This window comes from Tachyglossus aculeatus, chromosome 6 (genome assembly GCF_015852505.1).
Source record: "Tachyglossus aculeatus isolate mTacAcu1 chromosome 6, mTacAcu1.pri, whole genome shotgun sequence".
In the NCBI taxonomy this organism is placed as follows: Eukaryota; Metazoa; Chordata; class Mammalia; order Monotremata; family Tachyglossidae; genus Tachyglossus; species Tachyglossus aculeatus.
In genome coordinates this window covers 18,701,259-18,722,997 of record NC_052071.1, presented here as the reverse complement: position 1 = coordinate 18,722,997, position 21,739 = coordinate 18,701,259, and the positions used below count along the sequence as shown (strand labels likewise).

General features: G+C 40.2%; 1 protein-coding gene and 1 non-coding gene across 2 annotated transcripts in view; both read right to left on the bottom strand.

The window, feature by feature from the left end:
* Positions 1-21,739, bottom strand: part of TENM1 (teneurin transmembrane protein 1) — an 849,492-nt gene that overhangs the window by 778,375 nt on the left and 49,378 nt on the right. The window lies entirely within an intron of this gene.
* TRNAC-GCA lies at positions 2,776-2,849 on the bottom strand. The gene has a single exon. It is a non-coding gene; the product is annotated as a tRNA-Cys (tRNA).

Sequence of the window (21,739 nt, the reverse complement as noted above, 5' to 3'; positions counted from 1 at the left end):
GGGAATTGTTGGCATGCAACATCCTTTAGACAATTTTTTTTCTTGTTCCAGATTCTTACTCCCTTTTATCCCCCAGGATCCTGGCAGAAATCACGTCGCCTTAGGTGTTTGGGTAGGTTACCCAGAGTTTTCGTAAGTTTAAGAGGAAAGAAATAGTTCATAGCCTGTAGACTAAGTTCCCTCTAGACTGTAAGCTCCTTGATGGCAGGACTGTATCTACCAATAGTTTTGTATTGCACTTTCCCAAAATCCTAGTAGAATGCCCTGCAATCCTAGTAGAATGCCCTGCACACATTAAGTGCTAAATAAATAATAATAATAATAATGGCATTTGTTAAGAACTTACTATGTGCAAAACACTGTTCTAAGCACTGGGGGATACAAGGTGATCAGGTTGTCCCATGTGGGGCTCACAGTCTTAATACCCATTTTACAGATGAGGTAACTGAGGCTCAGATAAGTGACTTTCCCAAGGTCACACAGCAGACATGTGACAGAGCCGGGATTAGAACCCATGACCTCTGACTCCCAATCCCAGGCTCTTTCCACTGAGCAACGCTGCTTCTGACTGACTGATAGGTGGGTACACAGGTACCTGAATAACACAAACAATGATACATTTATTTTGTCCATAAATCTTATCGTACATTTTAGAGATGATTACAATATACTTGACAAAAAAAAATTATTTGATTAAACACAAAGATTTAGGCAAGCTTAGTGAGCAGTTCCCAAGGTGGGAGGTGATGGTTGATAGATAAAACAATAGATGACAAAGAATGGAAACACCAAAAGATGATAATAGCTAAAGGGATCATAGTTGCAAAGAAAATAGTAGACAAGTAGTCAGGAATATAAATAAATCATGTGGTACTGACAAGGAGACAATATACAATGACCATTGTTTATCAGCCCATAATCTATAGTTTCAAATACCCTATTTACAGCATTGACCCACTTTTTTGCATTGTTTTTGTAAACCAAAAATGGCCTGACTCTTACCCAGGTCATGTAAATCGAGCAGTCAGGGGAGAAAAAGACAAAATAGAAAAAGAGAAAGAAAAGGAGCAGGAAAGGAGGTAAGAAGGAAGTGGAAGTTAGGAAGGTATTTGAGACTACGTGGATTTCTTTTTTAATGGTATTTGTTAAATGCTTACTATATGTTGTGCATAGGACTAAGCGCTGGGGTAGATAATTATGTTGGATACAGTCCTTGTCCCACATGGAGCTTGTAGTCTCAATCCCCATTTTCCAGATAAGGTAACTGAGGGATAGGGAAATAGAGTGACTTGCCCAAGGTCACACAGAAGGCATGAGGCAGCAGGATTAGAATGCAAGTCCTTTCACTCCAAAGCCTGTTCTCTTTCCACTAGGCCTCAAGATTTCTCTTATTTCTATTGCACATCCAAATAATAGGCACACAATAGGCACTCAATGGATTACCACACATCCCCAACTTTCTCCTCCCTCTGCCCCAGAGTTTGCACATCTCATTGAAGAAATAATGATAATAATTGTGGTATTTGTTAAGTGCTTACTATGTGTCAAGCACTGTTCTAAGTGCTGGAGTAGATACAAGGTAAGCAGGTTGTCCCACGCGGGGCTCACAGTCTTAATCCCCATTTTCCAGATAGGGAATTGAGGACCAAGGAAGTTAAGTGGCTTGCCCAAGGTCATAGAGCAGACAAGTGGCAGAACCAGGATTAGAACCCACTACCTCTGATTCCCAAGCCCATGCTCTTTCCACTAAGCCATGTTGCTTCTCTAAATGCCTGCCTCCAAGATGACAGCTCTGCTGATCCTTCTCCTCTCCCTACCTCGGTATACAATACTGCCACTGCTTACAATTATGTGGTCAAAAAAACTGATCTTTTATTTCTGCCTCCAAAGGGTTGGAAAATTATGTGGTGGAAGCATTTATGGGAGTAAATGTGGTAGGTCTACCACACAGTTAAACTGCTTGACTACACTGCAGTGGGCCACAACTGGGATTCCTCATTTCAGCCAATCACTCATGCAGACCAATCCTATGTCTGAGGCCTGTGATGACAAAAACTATCCAACGTCCCAGGGTAAGAATTCCGAAAGGTACTGGAAAACATTGCTTCAAGCAGAAACTACAAATTGAAATTAATATTGTAAAAAAGCAGTTGTAGGACTGTCATGGTTATTTATTGGGCATCTGTTGAATGAAACACACTGTACTGAGCGCTTCAGAAGTTCAGCATACCCACAAGACATGTTCCTAAATAAGTGAATATACCAATCAATAGAATTTACTGATCACTTAGTACAAAGCACTGAATTAAGTCCTTTGGAGAGTACAGAGGACTTGGCAGACACAATCCATGCTAGGGAAAAACATTCTTTTATGGACAAATGTACATTACATATATAGCTGTCCTTTATATTTGAGCGTGAGGTCCTCTCCTTGCCTTCAGATGTGGCTGAATCGATCAGTCAATCAGTGGTATTTACCGAACCCTTATTGGGTAATAATAATAATAATAATGAAGGTATTTGTTAAGTGCTTACTATGTGCCAAGCACTGTTCTAAGCACTGGGGTAGGTACAAGGTTAACAGGTTGTCCCAAGTGGGGCTCACAGTCTTAATCCCTGTTTTACAGATGAGGTAACTGAGGCAAGGAGAAGCGAAGTGACTTGCCCAAAGTCACACAGCTGACAAGTGGTGGAGTCGGTATTAGAACACACGACTTCTGACTCCCAAGGCCGTGCTCTTTCCACTAAGCCACGCTGCTTCTCAAAAATTAAAACAGGAGACACCTGGATTTGAACCAGGGACCTCTTGATCTGCAGTCAAATGCTCTACCCCTGAGCTATATACCCCCTGAGCTGTGCTTTGAAAAGTAAACAACAATATAGTTTGCAGACCAAGCAGAAATAACACCCCCTCCCACGCTGCTTTTAACTTAAATTCTTATCACACTGATAAGAGGATTTATGCAGGGGGTTGTTTCTGTTTTTGAGAACGCTACCTGGCTGACCTGGCCTCACAAAACCTGCAGTCAGGAAAGCAACCATTCCCTTGATTGCTGGATGCCAAGCTGGTCTGGGTGTTGCAATGGCCGGTGAATGAATGAATGAGTAGTTGCCTCTTCTGCCATCAGGATATCTGGGGTAAATCATGACCAGATTGTGGCTTCAGACTGATCTGAGCACCTCCCCCCCACCCCCAACTGCTACTCTGTTCTTCAGAGAAGTGGCATAGCCAGGAATAGAACCCATGACCAATAGTGGGATTAGAACCCACGATGACCCAATAGTTTTTACTCAAGCACATCCCTTCTATCTTAATAGGTGAGCCCAACCTTCTGAAGCAAAGAACTGCGAGGTGCTGTTAAAAATTGACTTAATGGTGTCATCTTAAAAGAAAAAGATATTCACCTCGACATACTTATCTCAACAACCAATCACAGGATGTGAAACAACATCCCCAAAACAGAACTTGACTGTCTCTCAAGCAAATTATAATTATAAATAATTAATTTATCCCCTGAAATCCCAATGAAGCTAAAACAGAAAATGTTAGGAGAGGAAAGACAACTGCATATTTTTTAAACATTTTCCGTATTCAACAATCACAGTCGAATCACGCCAGCTCAAAATTTCTACCTAATTTAAATGAAAAGTCCTTCTTTCTGTATTCAAGCATTAGCATATATGGTATTGGCAAATGCTGATATGTTGACAAGTTCTTTACAGAATGATTGTGGTGGCAAAATTTTTAAAAATCAATTTTTTAACCTATGCCATCGACATTTCAGGTAAAAAAATCCAGGTTACAATAAAATATGTCTATAAAGAATTTGAGGGTTTTGCTACAGAAAAATAGATTGTGTGACTATTCCCCTGCATGAAAATTTGGGGATCTCCTATGGCTCATGATGCTAGCATTTTCCAAGAGTAACCCCAAGAATGGTAAATTTGTAGCTCAGTGAGATACAAGAGGAGATGGTACTCAGTTTTTACAGATTTTACAGATGAGGTAACTGAGGCCCAGAAGTTAAGTGACTTGCCCAAAGTCACAGTGCTGACAATTGGTGGAGCTGGGATTTGAACCCATGACCTCTGACTCCAAATCCCTTGCTCTTTCCACTGAGCCACGCTGCTAAGACCTTACATCCTAACATAGCCAACATTTATAAAGGTCTGCTAATGAATGAATATATAGTAAACAAAAGCAAGAATTCACTAAGTAGACATCAAAGGGCAATCAACTAGGTAGGGCACTCAGAGAAAAGAGAGTCAAACCAATTATGAAAACCAATGGAAATAGGAATTTGGAGGAAAGGTAAAAGTTTAAATTATTTATTGTGGAGAAGGAAAACTAAGAAGTGGTTTTAAGCTTGTCATTCAACATGCTTATAATATACTGATGAAGAAGAACATGCTAAATCTCACCTACAGAAATTTAGTTAAGATATCAGTACAAGTTTTCTGCTAATTATTTAACCACTAAAACTGAGAGAGATTGTGAAATCTCTGGTCATTTTAAAAATACACTAAATTATTCACTGATCATAATGAAGATGTAATTGTTCATTTATCTTGTGTAAATGAGAAATAGTGAATAGACAACAACCTGAGGTCTCTTGCAGTATTATGATTTTATACAAATGATTTCAGTTCCCTTAAGATTTACCATTTCTTGTATATCTTGTGTTACTGACAGGGCGAGGAGGTGGTAGGGTTTTGGATTATTGATTATCTAAATTTTTATCTACTATTCTTCAGCTCTGGAAAACACGGAAACAGCCCACCTGGTGTTTTTATTTTACAAATACTTTCTTCATTTTTTGGTGGACCTTTCAATAGCTTGTAATCCACAGCAGTTTTAGAAAATTACACTGAATTTTTTTGCTTTGGCTTTCCCATTTACAATAGCTTTAGTAAAAATTACAATCAAAAATGTACAAAGTCTTCTAAACTTTGCATACAAATATAAAATCAGTGAGCATGTTGTCCTAATCAAGACCCTATGAACACTGATGGGAAAAGGGGTATGGATGAAGATGGCCTAATGCAGTGTCAGGATGGAGTGAGAGTTTCCAAGCAATGTTTTTCTCTGTGACAATTTCCAAAAGGACTGTTTATACTCAAACTGCATGAAAATACCTCAATATATCAATGAGAAGCATATCTGGATGCACAAAGTGCTTGGAAATGGCACTTTCCTGGAAAGAGCATACTACTTTAATTTGTAATTTTATGGATTCTGGTTCTGAGGTTTTGGTTATATCCATTTGGGAAATGGAATGAATAAAGAGTATTATAAAATGCTAAATGGATTATTCTTACATTGATTCACTTCTGAGTGGACTTTTTTTCATGCATCACTGGAAGAATAGGTCTTATGGGATTTATTTTGTGCCCAGTAAATAAAAACATTAATACACGCATATTGGGGCAGGCTTTATAGAACATAAAGCTACAAGTGCATATTCCCCATTGAACAGTTAGACTCTAGCCAATTTTGCACATTTTAATTAAAAAGATCCAAAATTGTTTTCAGCCAAGTGCCTATTTTTCAGGTTTCAAGCTGATGCCCCGCTGCTTTGCTCTGTCACACATAGTTATCTCAGTCATATTGAATATTACTTTAGTTGAGGTTTTTTATGGCATTTGCTAAGTGTTGACTATATGTCAAACACCATTCTAAGAACTTGGGTAGGAACAAGTTAATTAGGTGGGACACTCTCCCTGGCTAAGGAGGCAGGCGAACATGCATTGAACCCCCATCTTACAGTTGAGGCAACTGAGGCACTGAGAAATTAAGTGATTTGCCCATGCTCACACAGCAAGCAACTGGCAAAGGGGGGATCACTGGCATTTATTGAGATTTACTGTGTCTAGAACACTATACTAAGCCCATGGGAGGGCATAATAAAGTATAAGTAATAAGCACACTCCAGTCCAGACAAATCACAGCTTTCCACAAAAACAGATATACAACACTTTTTTTTTTAGTTTAAATAGTTCCCTTGAATCAAAATATTTGACTCCTTGAGCTTCATGGAATATTTTGGATTTATTTTTGATACTGACCTCCCTGCTTCCTGTCTCTTGCCACTCCAGTCCATACTTCCCCCTCTGCTGCTCAGGTCATTCTTCTGTAAAATCGTTCCAGCCACATCTCCCCAATCCTCAAGAACCTCCAGTGATTGCCCATCCATGTCCGCATTAAATAGAAACTCCTTGCCCTCGACTTTAAAAGCACTCAATCAGCTTGCCCCTTCCCCCACCGAAATCTAAGAAATTTAGAGTCTAATGGAAACCCCTAAAGGCACACCTAGAAATAAAACATATGCAACTCTCTTTCTATGACCCTAGGCTATTTTCTACATTGCATATCTCTTGTCTACAGGGTGCACAATAAATGCCTTGGGAATCATGACTGTCTAGTGGAAAGAGCACAAGTACGGAAGTCAGGGCATCTAATTATAGTTCTAATTATAGCCCCGCTACTTCCCCGCTGTGTGACCTTGAGGAAGCCACTGAACTTCTTTGCACCTCAGTTTCCTGAACTGGGGATTCAATATCAGTTCTTTCTTAGACTCTAAACAGCTCCATGGAGGACAGGGACTGTGTCCAACTTCCTTTCTAACCCAGCACTTATTATGCAAGTGCTTAGTACAGTGCTCTGCCCACAGTAAGTGCTCAATAAATATGGCTGAATGAAGGAATGCTTAACCAGTACCATCACCACTGTCATATGAGAATCAGCGAGGCTTAGTGGAAAGAGCACAGGCTTGGGAGTCACAGGTCATGGGTTCTAATTCCAGCTCCGCCACTTGTGAGCTGTGTGACTTCGGGTAAGTCACTTAACTTCTCTGTGCCTCAGTTATCTCATCTGTAAAATGGGGATTAAGACTGTGGGCCCCATGTAGGACAACCTAATCACCTTGTATCTCCCCCAGCGCTTAGAACGGTGTTTGGCACATAGTATGCGCTTAACAAATACCGTTATTATCATTATTATTATATTATTAGTATTATTATTATTAGTAGTAGTAGTAACAATTCATCCATGGTACTAGAATATTTAGCCGGCAAATGAAGTGTCAGGGTTCACACCTAGTCAATCAGCTTTAAGAACTTCCAATGGTTTTGAGGAGATACATAAGTAGTATTCTTATTTATGTCATGTCTCCCAAAGAATCAATTAGTCAATGGTATTTATTGGGTGCTTACTTTGAGCAGAGCACTGTACTAAGTGCTTGAGAGAGAACAATATAGTTAGCTCATTTCAGTTAGGCATAGTCTTTTTGATCATATCTTTCTTCTCTCATCTTGGATCTCATCTAGCTTAGACTAGTGGAAAGAGCACAGTCAAGGGACCTGGGACAAGATCACAGAGCAAACAGGTGATGGAGACGGGATTAGAACCCAGTCCTCCTGATTCCCCAGCCTTTACTGTTTCCATTAGGCCAAACTGATTATCATCCTTTTTCATAACATTTTTAAATTACTGGAAACAACAGGTGAAGTCCTGTTCTTCTGTGCATTTTGAACAATGCTGAAGCATTTCATTGTGGGGAGGGAAACTAAGAGGAAGGAGATGGACAACTCTCTCCTCGACCCCCTCCAGTCTGGCTTCCGTCCCCTACATTCCACGGAAACTGCCCTCTCAAAGGTCACCAATGACCTCCTGCTTGCCAAATCCAAGGGCTCATACTCTATCCTAATCCTCCTCGACCTCTCAGCTGCCTTCGACACTATGGAACACCCCCTTCTCCTCAACACGCTATCCGACCTTGGCTTCACAGACTCCGTCCTCTCCTGGTTCTCCTCTTATCTCTCCGGTCGTTCATTCTCTGTCTCTTTTGCAGGCTCCTCCTCCCCCTCCCATCCCCTTACTGTGGGGGTTCCTCAAGGTTCAGTTCTTGGTCCCCTTCTGTTCTCGATCTACATTCACTCCCTTGGTGAACTCATTCACTCCCACGGCTTCAACTATCATCTCTACGTTGATGACATCCAAATCTACATCTCTGCCCCTGCTCTCTCCCCCTCCCTCCAGGCTCACATCTCCTCCTGCCTTCAGGACATCTCCATCTGGATGTCTGCCCGCCACCTAAAACGCAACATGTCCAAGACTGAATTCCTTGTCTTCCCTGCAAACCCTGCCCTCTCCCTGACTTTCCCATCACTGTTGATGGCACTACCATCCTTCCCGTCTCACAGGCCCGCAACCTTGGTGTCATCCTCGACTCCTCTCTCTCGTTCACCCCTCAGATCCAAGCCGTCACCAAAACCTGCCGGTCTCAGCTCTGCAACATTGCCAGGATCCGCCCTTTCCTCTCCATCCAAACCACTACCCTGCTTGTTCAAGCTCTCATCCTATACCGTCTGGACTACTGTATCAGCCTCCTCTCTGATCTCCCATCCTCTTGTCTCTCCCCAATTCAATCCATACTTCACGCCGCTGCCCGGACTGTCTTTGTCCAGAAACGCTCTGGGCATGTTACTCCCCTCCTCAAAAATCTCCAGTGGCTACCAATCAATCTGCGCATCAGGCAGAAACTCCTCACCCTCGGCTTCAAGGCTGTCCATCACCTCGCCCCCTCCTACCTCACCTCCCTTCTCTCCTTCTCCAGCCCAGCCCGCACCCTCCACTCCTCTGCCGCTAATCTCCTCACTGTGCCTTGTTGTCGCCTGTCCCGCCGTCGACCCCCGGCCGGCGTCATCCCCTGGCCTGGAATGCCCTCCCTCTGCCCATCCACCAAGCTAGCTCTCTTCCTCCCTTCAAGGCCCTACTGAGAGCTCACCTCCTCCAGGAGGCCTCCTCCTTTCTCTCCCCCTCCCCGCCCTCCATCCCCCCACCTTACCTCCTTCCCTTCCCCACATCACCTGTATATATGTATATATGTTTGTACATATTCATTACTCTATTTATTTATTTTACTTGTACATATCTATTCTATTTATTTTATTTTGTTAGTATGTTTGGTTTTGTTCTCTGTCTCTCCCTTCTAGACTGTGAGCCCACTGTTGGGTACGGACCGTCTCTATATGTTGCCAACTTGTACTTCCCAAGCACTTAGTACAGTGCTCTGCACACAGTAAGCCCTCAATAAATACGATTGATTGATTGATTGACATTAACATTTCCTAAGGAGATTATGAAAGGGAAGGTGTTCAGTTTTATCTTTGAAAAAATAGCCTATATGCCTGGATGTAGTAGCTTGTTTCTTCCCCAGAAATATTTTTTTGGTCTTTGAGACAACAGTCTTAAGACAGGAGGTGCTCTTCAAAACCTGATGCACAAACATATATGTTGTATGTGCTTGACAAAGCATGATACCTGGTGCTCTAAACAATGTCTACAAAACACATAATATGCCTCAAAGTAGAAGGAAATACATTACATACAATAGCTAATAGTACTTTTTTAAAATCAGACCAACTCTAAAACAAAAAGGAAATCTGTACAACATCATAAGTAAAGCACATTGCCTTTGTTATTTCCAATACTCACCACTTATTACTGCTACTATAGGCATTGCTTATACAATTTTAATACATACGCAGAAAATGAATTTTTACTACCCTGAAGGCAAGGGCAGGTTATGTAGAACTTGTTTCTAATGCACTGATTGATGGGGGTTTGAAAACCTTTAAGTCACTGAGAAACCAGATGATAAAATCAAGAATAATCAAGCTAGGTCTGGAGCACATTTGAACACTTTGGTGAAGAATTTCCTATTTGAAATGAAGAAGATACAAGACACTTTTTTTTTCTTTCCCCCAGAAAAACAAAAGCAAAGAAGTACCGTTTTCACCTTCTTAGGTTCACTTGATTGCAAGGGTTATTTTAACTCATGCGATTACCCTCTGGCTATTTCTTTCCCCCCACCCACACACAGACCCCACACCCCCTTTCCAAATACCAAGGTGAAGGGAATAGGTTCATTTAGTCCTGTTAGTATAGTCTATTACTGGTAAAAGGACAAAAAAAAAAAAAATTTCCCTTATATCCAAAAATAATGGATAGGAAACAATAATGGATGTCAACGCTATGACAAGAAATGAAAATAACCAAGAATACAGATGAAACACACACTTAAAATACAGCTATGTAAATGATAACCCAAATATAAAATTTGTGTTTATTTATGATATATATGTCCAGATGTCCTTCATTTTCCAAAAGGATCTGATTCTCCCCCCTCCAAAGTAAATCCATGCCAATAGATCAGCATTGGTTTACCCTAGCTCACCTCTCCTGACCCGGGGAGGAGGGGGAGGTGAAATAAAGTATTTTATTTGCCCATGGGCAAATTATACAGAAATAACATAGTCCTTTAAATTTTAATTTCAAAGAGGCATTCATCAATTCAGCTCCCTTTCTCCCTACCCCCTTTCCCTTCTGTTTCACCTATGCCCTTGGACCTATATACCCTTTGAGCATTTTATATTCAACCCACCCTAAGCACCCCACACTTACATGCATATCTATAACTTATTTTAATGCCTGTCTCCCCTTCTAGACTGTAAGGCCCCTTTGGGCAGGGAATTTGTCTACCAACTCTGCTGTATGGTATTCCCCCAAGAGCTCGCACATAGTTAGTGCTAATAAATCAATCATATTTATCAAGTGCTGTGGGCAGAGTGTTGTAGTAAGCGCTTAGGAGAGTGCAATATAACAGAGTTGGAAGATGTGTTCTCTGCCCACAATGGGCTTACGGCGATTCACTGATTACCACTGGTGGAGATACGGGGTGGAAACTGCTAGCTTTGATCAATATAGTGCATAATGATGATGCTCAAGGCTCATAGTGTGTATTTTTATTAATATTTGGACCCTGTACTTTGAAATTTCTACTCTGTAATCATTATCAAGGATTTTGGATGCAATATTAGGATAATTCCTTTATTACTTGGAAATTATCAAAGGCCCAACAGTCCCAGATTAATAAGTGATTATTTTTTGGGCTATTAGGAAACTTCCTATCACAATGACAGGCCAACGTGCATTTCAGCCTTCAGTCCCACTAAATAACTTGGAAATTATCAAAGGCCCAACAGTCCCAGATTAATAAGTGATTATTTTTTGGGCTATTAGGAAACTTCCTATCACAATGACAGGCCAACGTGCATTTCAGCCTTCAGTCCCACTAAATAACGTAGCAAAAGGGACAGTCTGGAAGAGTTATCTTCTGAAATAAAAATAATTGCTTCCATCTAACAGTCCTCTACAAAAATAGATTCTTTTGAAATCTTATTTCCTGAAAAATAAAGCTCATTAAAAATCTATGAAGGAGGATAAGGGTGACCTAACTCTTCGCTTTCTTATTCAATAACATTTCAAGAATATTATTTCATCTTTAGCATTTCCGGGCTTTTCCCAGCTATTTTTCCAATGCTCAAGTAATAGAGTTGTGACAGTGGTGAAGTTTTCAAGATCTATTGTCAATGGAGTCTTGACAGTATTGTGCCGTATTTTATTTTTGATTTGTAATGCTGCTGACTGAATTTTTTTTACATGAATAAAAACATTATTGGCTTAGAGATCTATTTATCAATTAAGACTTCTGAAATTTTATTCTGTCAAAGCTTCTGTGAGACCAAGTCATGGCATAAAGAAGCAGCATGGCTCAGTGGAAAGAGCACGGGCTTGGGAGTCAGAGGTCATGAGTTCTAATCTGAGCTCCACTACTTATCGGCTGTGTGACCTTGGGCAAGTCACTTAACTTCTCTGTGCCTCAGTTACCTCATCTGTAAAATGGGGATTAAAATTATAAGCCCCATGTGGGACAACCTGATGACCCTGTATCTACCCCAGTGCTTAGAACAGTACTTGGTACATCGTAAGTGCTTAACAAATACTATTATTGTTATTATTATTATTATTAATTACTGCTTTTCAAAGGGCATGTTTGCCCATATAGTACTGCTCTCAGAAAGCTAATTTTTTTGGCAAGAGAAGCTTTAGAGAAATTGAAGTAAACACTTTATCAATTTAATTCCATGGAGAACTGAATATACACACTTTCAAACAGGGAAGAGTCAACTCATAGGATTTTGAGATTGAGCATCTGGTAGCATCAATAAATCTTCAACATATATATTCTTGATAAGCAGCATATGATTTTGAGCATGCATGTTTTTTAAATTCATTCACTCAAGCCTTCACTGCCCTTCACTTATGAATAATACTAATAATGATATTTGATAAGCACCATGTTCCAAGCACTGTACTAAATCTCTCTTATGAATCCATACCCTGAAGAAGAAGATGACCATACTAATTGCTTGGGTAGATACAAGATAATCAGGTCCCACATGGAGCTCACAGTCTAAGTAGGAGGAAGAACAGCTTTAGAATCCCCATTTTGCAGATGCGGGAACTGAAGAAAAGAGAAGTGACTTTTCCAAGGTCACACAGAAGGTAAGTGACAGAGCCCGGAATTATCCCAGGTCTTCTGACTCTTAAGCCCATGCTCTTTCCAATGTGCCACACTGCTTCAATTAAATCACTGTTCTCTTATATGGGGCCACTCTTTTCTTACATTACATCACCAAGCTAGCTCTCTTCCTCCCTTCAAGGCTCTACTGAGAGCTCACCTCCTCCAGGAGGCCTTCCCAGACTGAGCCCCTTCCTTCCTCTTCCCCTCATCCCCTTCTCCATCCCATCTTACCTCCTTCCCTTCCCCACAGCACCTGTATATATGTATATATGTTTGTACATATTTATTACTCTATTTTACTTGTACATATCTATTCTATTTATTTTATTTTGTTAGTATGTTTGGTTTTGTTCTCTGTCTCCCCCTTTTAGACTGTGAGCCCACTGTTGGGTAGGGACTGTCTCTATATGTTGCCAACTTGTACTTCCCAAGCGCTTAGTACAGTGCTCTGCACACAGTAAGTGCTCAATATGATTGATTGATTGATTACAGAAAGGTGGAAACGGCATTGGATTATGATGATTTGAACACATTCCTCCTCTGCGGTAAATTATCTATCTCAATTTCATAAATACAATGTAAAGATCACTGATTTCCAACTGAACCCTTAGGATCGACACTGCTAGAGATCATCTCATAGTGGAATTAGGTACCTGAATATTACTAAGTAAGACTGTAAACCTGCTCTAGACTGTAAGCTCCATGGTTTTTTAAAATGGTATTTGTTAAGTGCTTACCATGTGTCAGGCACTGTATTTAGCGCTGGGGTAGACACAAATTAATTAAGTTGGACACTGTCCCTGTTCCAACTACGGCTGATAGTCTTAACCCCCAATTTACAGATGACGTAACTGAGGCCCAGAGAAGCCAAGTGACTTGTCCAAGGTCACACAGCAGATTAATGGCAGAAGCAGGATTAGAACCCACATCCTTCTGAGGCCCAGCTCTGAGCTCTACCCTCCAGGCAGCACTACTTCTTCTCCCTTTGGGCAGGGGGACATGCCAACTACCAACTCTCCCAAGTGCTTAGTACAGCGTTCTGCACACAGCAAGTGCTCAAATAAATACAATATTTTGTTTGATTGAAACTGGTTTATTATATTCTTTTCGATGTTAGTTGCCGTGTCAGGCTTAACATGCCATCCTCTGTTTTTTGGTTTTTTTATTGCTGTCACGGCCTTAATGTTATTTAAATGCACTTTTGGGTCCCTGCATTTTAGTTAAGTGCTTAATGATAGATATGCTTCTGACATTATATTTCTCCTGGATTCCTTCATTGAAGTGGCTAAGTTGCATATAAATGAATGAAGATAATTATGTTGCCACGCATGTTAGTTCAGAAAATATAAATCTGTCTCATAAAAAAGTCAAGAGATCAAAAAGGCTTTTATTGTTAATTTGGAAACAAAGTGTCAGTGGCGTTGTGATTTCAAGAGCATTCAAGGATGGTTATCCAATAAAAAAAATAAGGTTAAAATGGACTTATTATTAGGATTGTTTTTCACTAAGGTCTTTTCGTCACCCTCAGTCACCAAATTAAATTAAATATAGAAAATAGCTATAATTCAGAGTGACATGCTCAGGCTTACAGCATTTTAAGATAAAGGATTGCAGTATGGAAAATGCTTTAAATTATTAGATATTGGGTTTTTATAATCAGAGAAATATACATTTTTTAAAAAATCAAGAAATTGAAGGGCTTACTACAACATACATATTTATAGAAATTTAGCCAATTTTCTGAATTTCAAATTTGGTTGGTTTTAAGCTATTCATTGCCCTTTTCTCATTTTTCTGAAATGTGACATTTGTTAAAAATGCTCTACACCTCTGCTTACTCTTGTGGCTTTTCTTATTCCACCGTACCCATATACAGAGTAAAGAACACCAATTTTCTTTATAAATTACTTAGAAAAATCTTGGACAGGTTTGTTGAGAGGCACTACTGTAATTTATTTTAGTCTTTCCTATAACATATGAAAAGTAGAAAAATATCAAGACTAGGTATGGCTAAAAATAAATCACGGGAGCGACCTAAGTTCAGTGAAATGTTGAAACTATATATTACCTGAAACTTTATCTGAGAGCCTTAATTAGAGAAAGCCTAATTTAAGGTGTTAAAGTCATATGGCTTCAACTTTGATTTAGCATTCATTTTACATCAATTCAGCAAGAAGCTGCAATTATCAACCATACAAAGGCCCAATTAAAAGATTTCTCCACCCCTACACCAACAAAAATCTTAGTGAGACACAATGATGTTCTTTCATAACTGGGTTCACAACAAACTCACAAACATTTATACCCTTTTATAATTGAGAATTCAAATAAATGAGAAGAAAAATATTTCAAAATAAAGAGTAGTAGGATTTACCTAATAACATCATAGCAGCGGCCCTTATTTAGCAGCTCGTGGTTTCAGAGCAATGACCTAGGCATTTGGAAAAATATAACAACTTAAAGACAGTTTTAAGACCCTATTAGCTTGCAGTCTAATGGGGAACCTTATAATCAGGCATCATCCACTGTTTTGCCGTAATTTTTCTGTGCATATTATGCTTTCCTTATGGAGCTTGATTATGTATGTCCAGTTTTTCCAACCTTACCATCATTGTTTTTCAGCTGGTTTTCAGGTGTTCAGTACTGCCAAGTGTACTTGGCATGGAGAGAGTCATTTATTTTCTTTCCCATTCACTCACTCCACCTTGCAGTGTGTCTTATTTTCTTATTTGGACAGTGTGCCATTGTCCAAACCTTTCCCACCGTCTCTGCTGCCTCACAAGTAGCATCCAGCTTATATTTTTCTTGGTTATGAATCATTTTCAATATTTAAATTTTGAAAATAATTCAGTGATCGTTTTGAGTCGCAATGTACTCTCCCAAGCACTTATTACAGCGTTCTACACTGTAAATACCATTGGTTGACTGAATGTCTTAGGAAAAAAAAGTAATTAATAAACCTGATGATTTTAAGGCATTATTAAAACTCACAGCAGTGTCACAAAGGGAACACATATCACAGGTGTGCCTTGAGAGAATAAAGTTTGAGAATCACTGCTTAAAATACAAGGTGCATTTCTCTATTCTCTCCACAGACTGGACACTGCTGTATCAGTTACACATTTCTTTCTGCTCTTTAGTCCAGTACCCTATTTTCCTCCAAGCTCTGTTGGCTATCTGGTGCAGGCATGTGTGCCTGTATGTGTTTCTATGTGTCATGGAGAGGGACATAATAGTGTACAATAGAGCAATGGTTTTTCCTGGGTGACCTCAAGAGCTACATATCTCACTTGGATTCGACAAGTGGATTTGAATAAGGGAAAGTTTCCAGATCAGATGAGTCACTTGTGGATAATGAAACATCGTACAAATGGTACACTGGAGTGTTTCTTGCCTCAACATTTTTATATTCCTCCCCACTGGTCAGCTGACCATGGACGTCTTATCCGATCGAAAGCTGTAAACTTTCACGTAAATGACAACTTTCAGACTGTTTGGAGCGGGGACCAAAGTCCTAATCTACTCAGTTTGAAATGGATTCCCGTAGTCCATGGGGATTATTTTACGACCCCTTAAAAGACACTTTTGTCTCTCGGCTCAACAATATCTCTGAAGTGCCACAAAACCTCATGACAGAATGTCAGGGGTGGGAAAAAGTTTGTCTGAGGTAGGCATACACCACTCTGGACAAGATACAATCGTACCCATTAAACCAATATAATCTATGTGTTTCAACCTGCACGTAATTTCATGAGAACAGTACAAAATAAATTTTGGCCCAATATCACAGCGTGTTCTCTATGGTAGCCATCAGCAGGAATATGTGAATATTTATCTGCTGGCTCGTGCTTCCTATCATTTGTATCTATTCTTCTACTCTTTTACCTATTCAATATTTAGCAATCTCTACCCTGGATTTCCCCCATTAGACTAAATTTCTTGAAGGTAGGATTGCATCTTTTATTTCGACTGTAATTCTTAGATGGCTGAGCGACTCACGGTCTATCTTAGATAAGAGTTATGGGATTTCAAACCTTATTCATTCATTCATTCATTCAGTTGTATTTACTGAGCATTTACTGTGTGCAGAGCACTGTATTGAGCACTTGGGAAGTACAATTCAGCAACAGAGACAATCCCTGCCCACCATGGACTCACAGTCTAGAAGGGGGGAAACAGACATCAAACACTACAGTTATCTTCACAATTATTAGGTAATCAAGAAGTGTTGTTCTTGCTGATATAAACAAAACATACAGTTCATAATTGATTGAAAAGTCTCCTTAGCAGTTACTAGGTACTTAGGGTTTACATTGCATTTGCAAACTATCTCAAATTATATTAGGTCTTTATTTGTTCTTGCAAGCCTTTTTTAAGCTATTTGTCAAAATCAAACAGCCACATTATTATGGAAAGATAAACAAGTGGCAAATAGACGAAAGGCATTGCATGGCTAGCTCTTCACAGCCCATATAAACGGTTAGACTACTTATCTGCATAATGCAATGAAAATACACTTTTTTTTGCTTGAGAGCTCTAGATGATTGCCTCAACATTAAGCTTCCGGAGACTATAAGGGCAGAATTTCTGCATGGGCTTGCATATAGGGGATAATGTTCAACTCAAATTAATAGCTCTTTCCAAGGAAACTCAAAGATTAATCAATCCATCCATCCATCTATCAGTGGTATTTATTGAGTACTTGTGTGCAGAACACTAGACTAAGCAGTTGGGAAAGTACAATATAATACAGCTGATAGATATGATCCCTGCACCCAAGAAGCTTGCAGTCTATTAATCAATCAATCATGAGAAGCAGCGTGGCTCAGTGGAAACAGCATGGGCTTTGGAGTCAGAGGTCATGGGTTCAAATCCCGGCTCCACCAATTGTCAGCTGTGTGACTTTGGGCAAGACACTTAACTTCTCTGTGCCTCAGTTACTCCATCTGTAAAATGGGGATTAAAACTGTGAACCCTCCATGGGACAACCTGATCACCTTCTAAACTCCCCAGCCCTTTGAACAGTGCTTTGCACATAGTAAGTGCCAAATAAATGTCATTATTATTATTATATTTATTGAGTGGTTACTTTGTGCAGAGCATATGTTGCCAACTTGTACTTCCCAAGCGCTTAATACAGTGCTCTGCGCTCAATAAATACGATTGAATGAGTTACACTAAGCACTTGGGAGAGTAAAGTATAACAGAATTGTTTGAAGCATTCCCTGACCACGATGAGTTTAAAGTCTAGAAGGGATGACAAACATCAATATAAATAGATTACTGATATGTACATGAATTCTGTGGGGCGGAGAGAGGGGTGAATAAGGGGAGTAAATGAGGGAGACACGGAAGGGAGTAGGAGAAGAGGAAAGAAGGGCTTAGTCAGGGAAGCCTCTTGTAGGATATGTGCCTTCAATAAGGCTTTGAAGGTGGGGAGAGTAATTGTCTGCCAGATGTGAAGACGGAGGGTGTTTCAGGAGAGAGGCAAGATGTGGGCGAGGGGTATGCAGTGAGATAGATGAGCTTGAGGTTCAGTGAGTAGATTGGCATTAGAGGAGCAAAGTGTGCGGGCTGGGTTGTATTAGAAGAGTAGTAAGATGAGGTAGGATGGGGCAAGGTGATTGAGTGTTTTTTAACCATAATGGTAGGAGTTTCTGTTTGATGTGGAAGTGGATGGACAACCACTGGAGGTTACTGAGGACAGGGGAAATATAGCCTGGATGTTTTTGCAGAAAAATGAATCGGGCAGCAGAATAAAGTATGGAATGGAGTAGAGAGAGACAGGAGGCTGCGTGGTCAGCAAGGAGACTGCAATCAAGGCAGGAAAGGATAAATGCTCGGATTAACGTGGTAGCAGTTTGGATGGAGAGCAAAGGGTGGATTCTAGCGATGTTGTGAAGGTTGAATCAATAGGATTTACTGATAAGTTGAGTAAGAGAGATGAGTCAAGGATAATGCCAAGGCTATGGGCTTGAGAGCCAGAAAAGATGATGGTGCTCTGTGTAGTGATGTGAAAATAAGGGTGAGGACAGGGTTTTGATGTGAAGATAAGGGCATCTGTTCTGGACATGTCTAGAAGGGGAAACAGCCATTAAAATAAATTACAGAACCAGGAAACCACAAGAGCGTAAGCTTTTAAGTACTGGGAGGCTGAGGGTGGGGACTAAAAGGAAGAAACATGAATAAATTATTAATAATATTTTGATTTATTTGAAAGCTACAGCATCAGCCTTCTCACTGACCTCCCTGCCTTCATCCTCTCCCCTCTCTAGTACATACTTAACTCGGCTGCCTGGAACATATTGTTTTCTACAAAATCATACTGCACATGTCTCCCCACTCCTCAAAAACCTCCATCTCTGCAGGAACTCTGCAGAACTGGCTTTAAACTCAGTCAGCTCTCTCTAGTCTACATCACCTCTCTCCCAAGTGCTTGGTACAGTGCTTTAGACATTGTATGTAAGCAAAATGGCCTCATGGAGAGATTATGGGCCTGGGATTCAGGGGACCTGAGTTATAATTTCTGGTTCCACGACTTGCCTGCTGTGTGACTTCAGGAAAGTCACTTCACTTGCCTGTAAAATGGGGATTAAATACCTGTTATCCCCTTGGACTGTGAGTCCCATAGAGAAGCAGCGTGGCTTAGTGGAAAAAGCACAGGCTTGGGAGTCAGAGGACGTGGGTTCTAATCCTGCCTCTGCCACTTATCAGCTATGTGATTTTGGGCAAATCACTTAACTTCCCTGTGCCTCAGTTACCTCATCTGTAAAATGGGGATTAAGACTGTGAGCCCTACTTGGGACAAGCTGATAAAGTTGTATCTCCTTCAGTGCTTAGAACATTGCTTAGCACACAGTAAGCGCTTAACAAATCATCATCATCAATTGTATTTATGGAGCACTTACTGTGTGCAGAGCACTGTACTAAGCGCTTATACCATTATTATTATTAGTAGTAGTAGTAGTAGTGGTGGTGGTAGTAGTAGTAGTAGTAGTAGTAGTATCTGGGAGAGAGACTGTGGCTTACTTGCTCTTACTAGGTCTTGGCTTATCTTGTCTCAACCCTTGTGCAAAATATTGTACTAAGCACTTGAAAGAACACAACAGAGTTAATAGACATTATCCATGCCCTGAAGGAGCTTACAATCTAGTTGGGGAGGGTGAAATTATCAATAACCCCTAAACTTTGCTCTTATATCACCAATCTACTTACTGTGCCTTAATCTTGTCTCTCTTCCTTGTAACGCCTTGTTCATGCCATCCCTCCTACCTGGATCTCCCTACCCCTTCGTATCCAGCAAGCCACCACTCTCCCCACCTTCAAAGCCCCACTAAAATCCTTTGTCCTCCAGGAAGCCCTCCCTGACTCATCCTATTCTCACTCCGTTCACATCACCTAAAACTAACCTTTCATCACTTCACTCTATTTCCCCTCCTTTCTGTTTCACTTAGGCATTTAAATCCCTACTACCTAAACACTTTGAAATTCATCCTACCCTCAGCACATTTACTTACATATTCTTGTCCTCTGTTGCTTCTCCTACCTGTAATTTCTATCTCTCCAACTAGATTGCAAACTCCTTGAGGGCAGGGATCATGTCTGACAATTCTGGTTTTTTTCTTCCAAGCACTCTAGAATATTCTGCCCAGAGTAAATTATTGTTATTATTATTGTGGTATTTGTTAAGCGATTACTATATGTCAGGCACTGAACTAAGTGCTGGGGTGAATACAAGCAAATTCAGCTGCACATAGTCCATGCCTCACAAAGGGCTCATGTTCTTCATCCTCACTTTACAGATGAGACAACTGAGGCACAGAGAAGCGAAGTGGCTTGCTCAAGGCCACACAGCAGACAAGTGATGGAGCCTGAATTAGAACCCATGACCTTCTGACTCCCAGGCCTGTGCTCTACATATTATGCCACACTGCTCCTCTGTCCATGAAATACTATCAATAAATAAATGGATTAAATGAGCCCTCACTGTATTAAGTGGGCTGTATGGGAGCATGCAATAAAAGGAGATGACATGGTTCCTATCCTCGAGGAATTTTTAATCCCCATAATTAGTATCTCTTCATGTATACATACTCATAATACTAATTTACTCTTCATCACTGCCAATTCATTTAATTTGGGTACATGCTGCCTTAGATTTCATTTATTCCTGGGCTTATCCACAAAAGTCTCCATCTGTAAGTCTGTTTTTTCTTACTTTGGGTAGATATAATAAAATTTGGAAATATTTGTTTTTGTGGATACAAACCTAGAAACACTTATGCTTATGAGTTAAAATTGTGATACTCTAATCTGCTAAAACAGTAACAGCATCATTGAAGGCGTTTTAGCATGAAGAAAACCCCAGGGAGGAATAACAATTCCTGTGGGAACATTAATTCCCCTTAGCAAAGAAAATTATAGAAATGCACCATTATGATCAAGATGTTGATATCTGTAGAAATACAGCAGTGGAAAATTTATACTATCATAGACAGGTTCAGTGTAAAATGATAGAGTCGAACGAGTTCAGCATACATGTCAGAACTTCTCAGCCTCCCACACTGAAGAGCCAAATAGATATTCTGTAAACTCTTTACATCTAGGGAATGTACTAATCTACTAATCCTTGTACTATACTACTCCAAACACTCAGTAGATTGCTCTCTGCACATACTAAGTGCTCCATAAATATCAATAACTGATGGACAGATTATTATCATTAATCATATCTACTGAGCACTTACTGTGTGCAAATCACTGTACTAAGCACTTGGAAGAGTACAGTACAGATTTCAGACAAATATAGACAGATTTCACAGACAGTGCATTATTCAACAGCAGAATTTTAGGTCATATTTCTGGGTTTTGTTCCCCGCTTCAACTAGCTAACAGCTATGCGATAACCTCACAAATAACCCCAAAGAATACTCTCATTTGGAAGGAGACTTGGGAATCAATCAATCGGTGGTATTTATTAAGTGCTTTCTGTATGCAGGGCACCGTACTAGCACTTGGAAGAGTACAGTCCATAAGAGTTGGTAGACATGTTCTCTGCCCACAGGAAGTTTACAGTCTAGAGGGGGAGATGAATAATATAAATAAAAAATGTATACATACGTACATAATTTCTCTGGAGCTGAGGGTGTGGCAAATACCAAATGATCTAAGGGGGTAGATTCAGGTGCTTAGACAATACAGAAGGGAGAGGGACCCAGGGGAAAGAAGACTTAATCAGGAAAGGCCATGTGGAAGAGATGTGACCTTAATACAGCTTTGAACATAGGGAGAGTGGTGGTCTGGTGTATCAT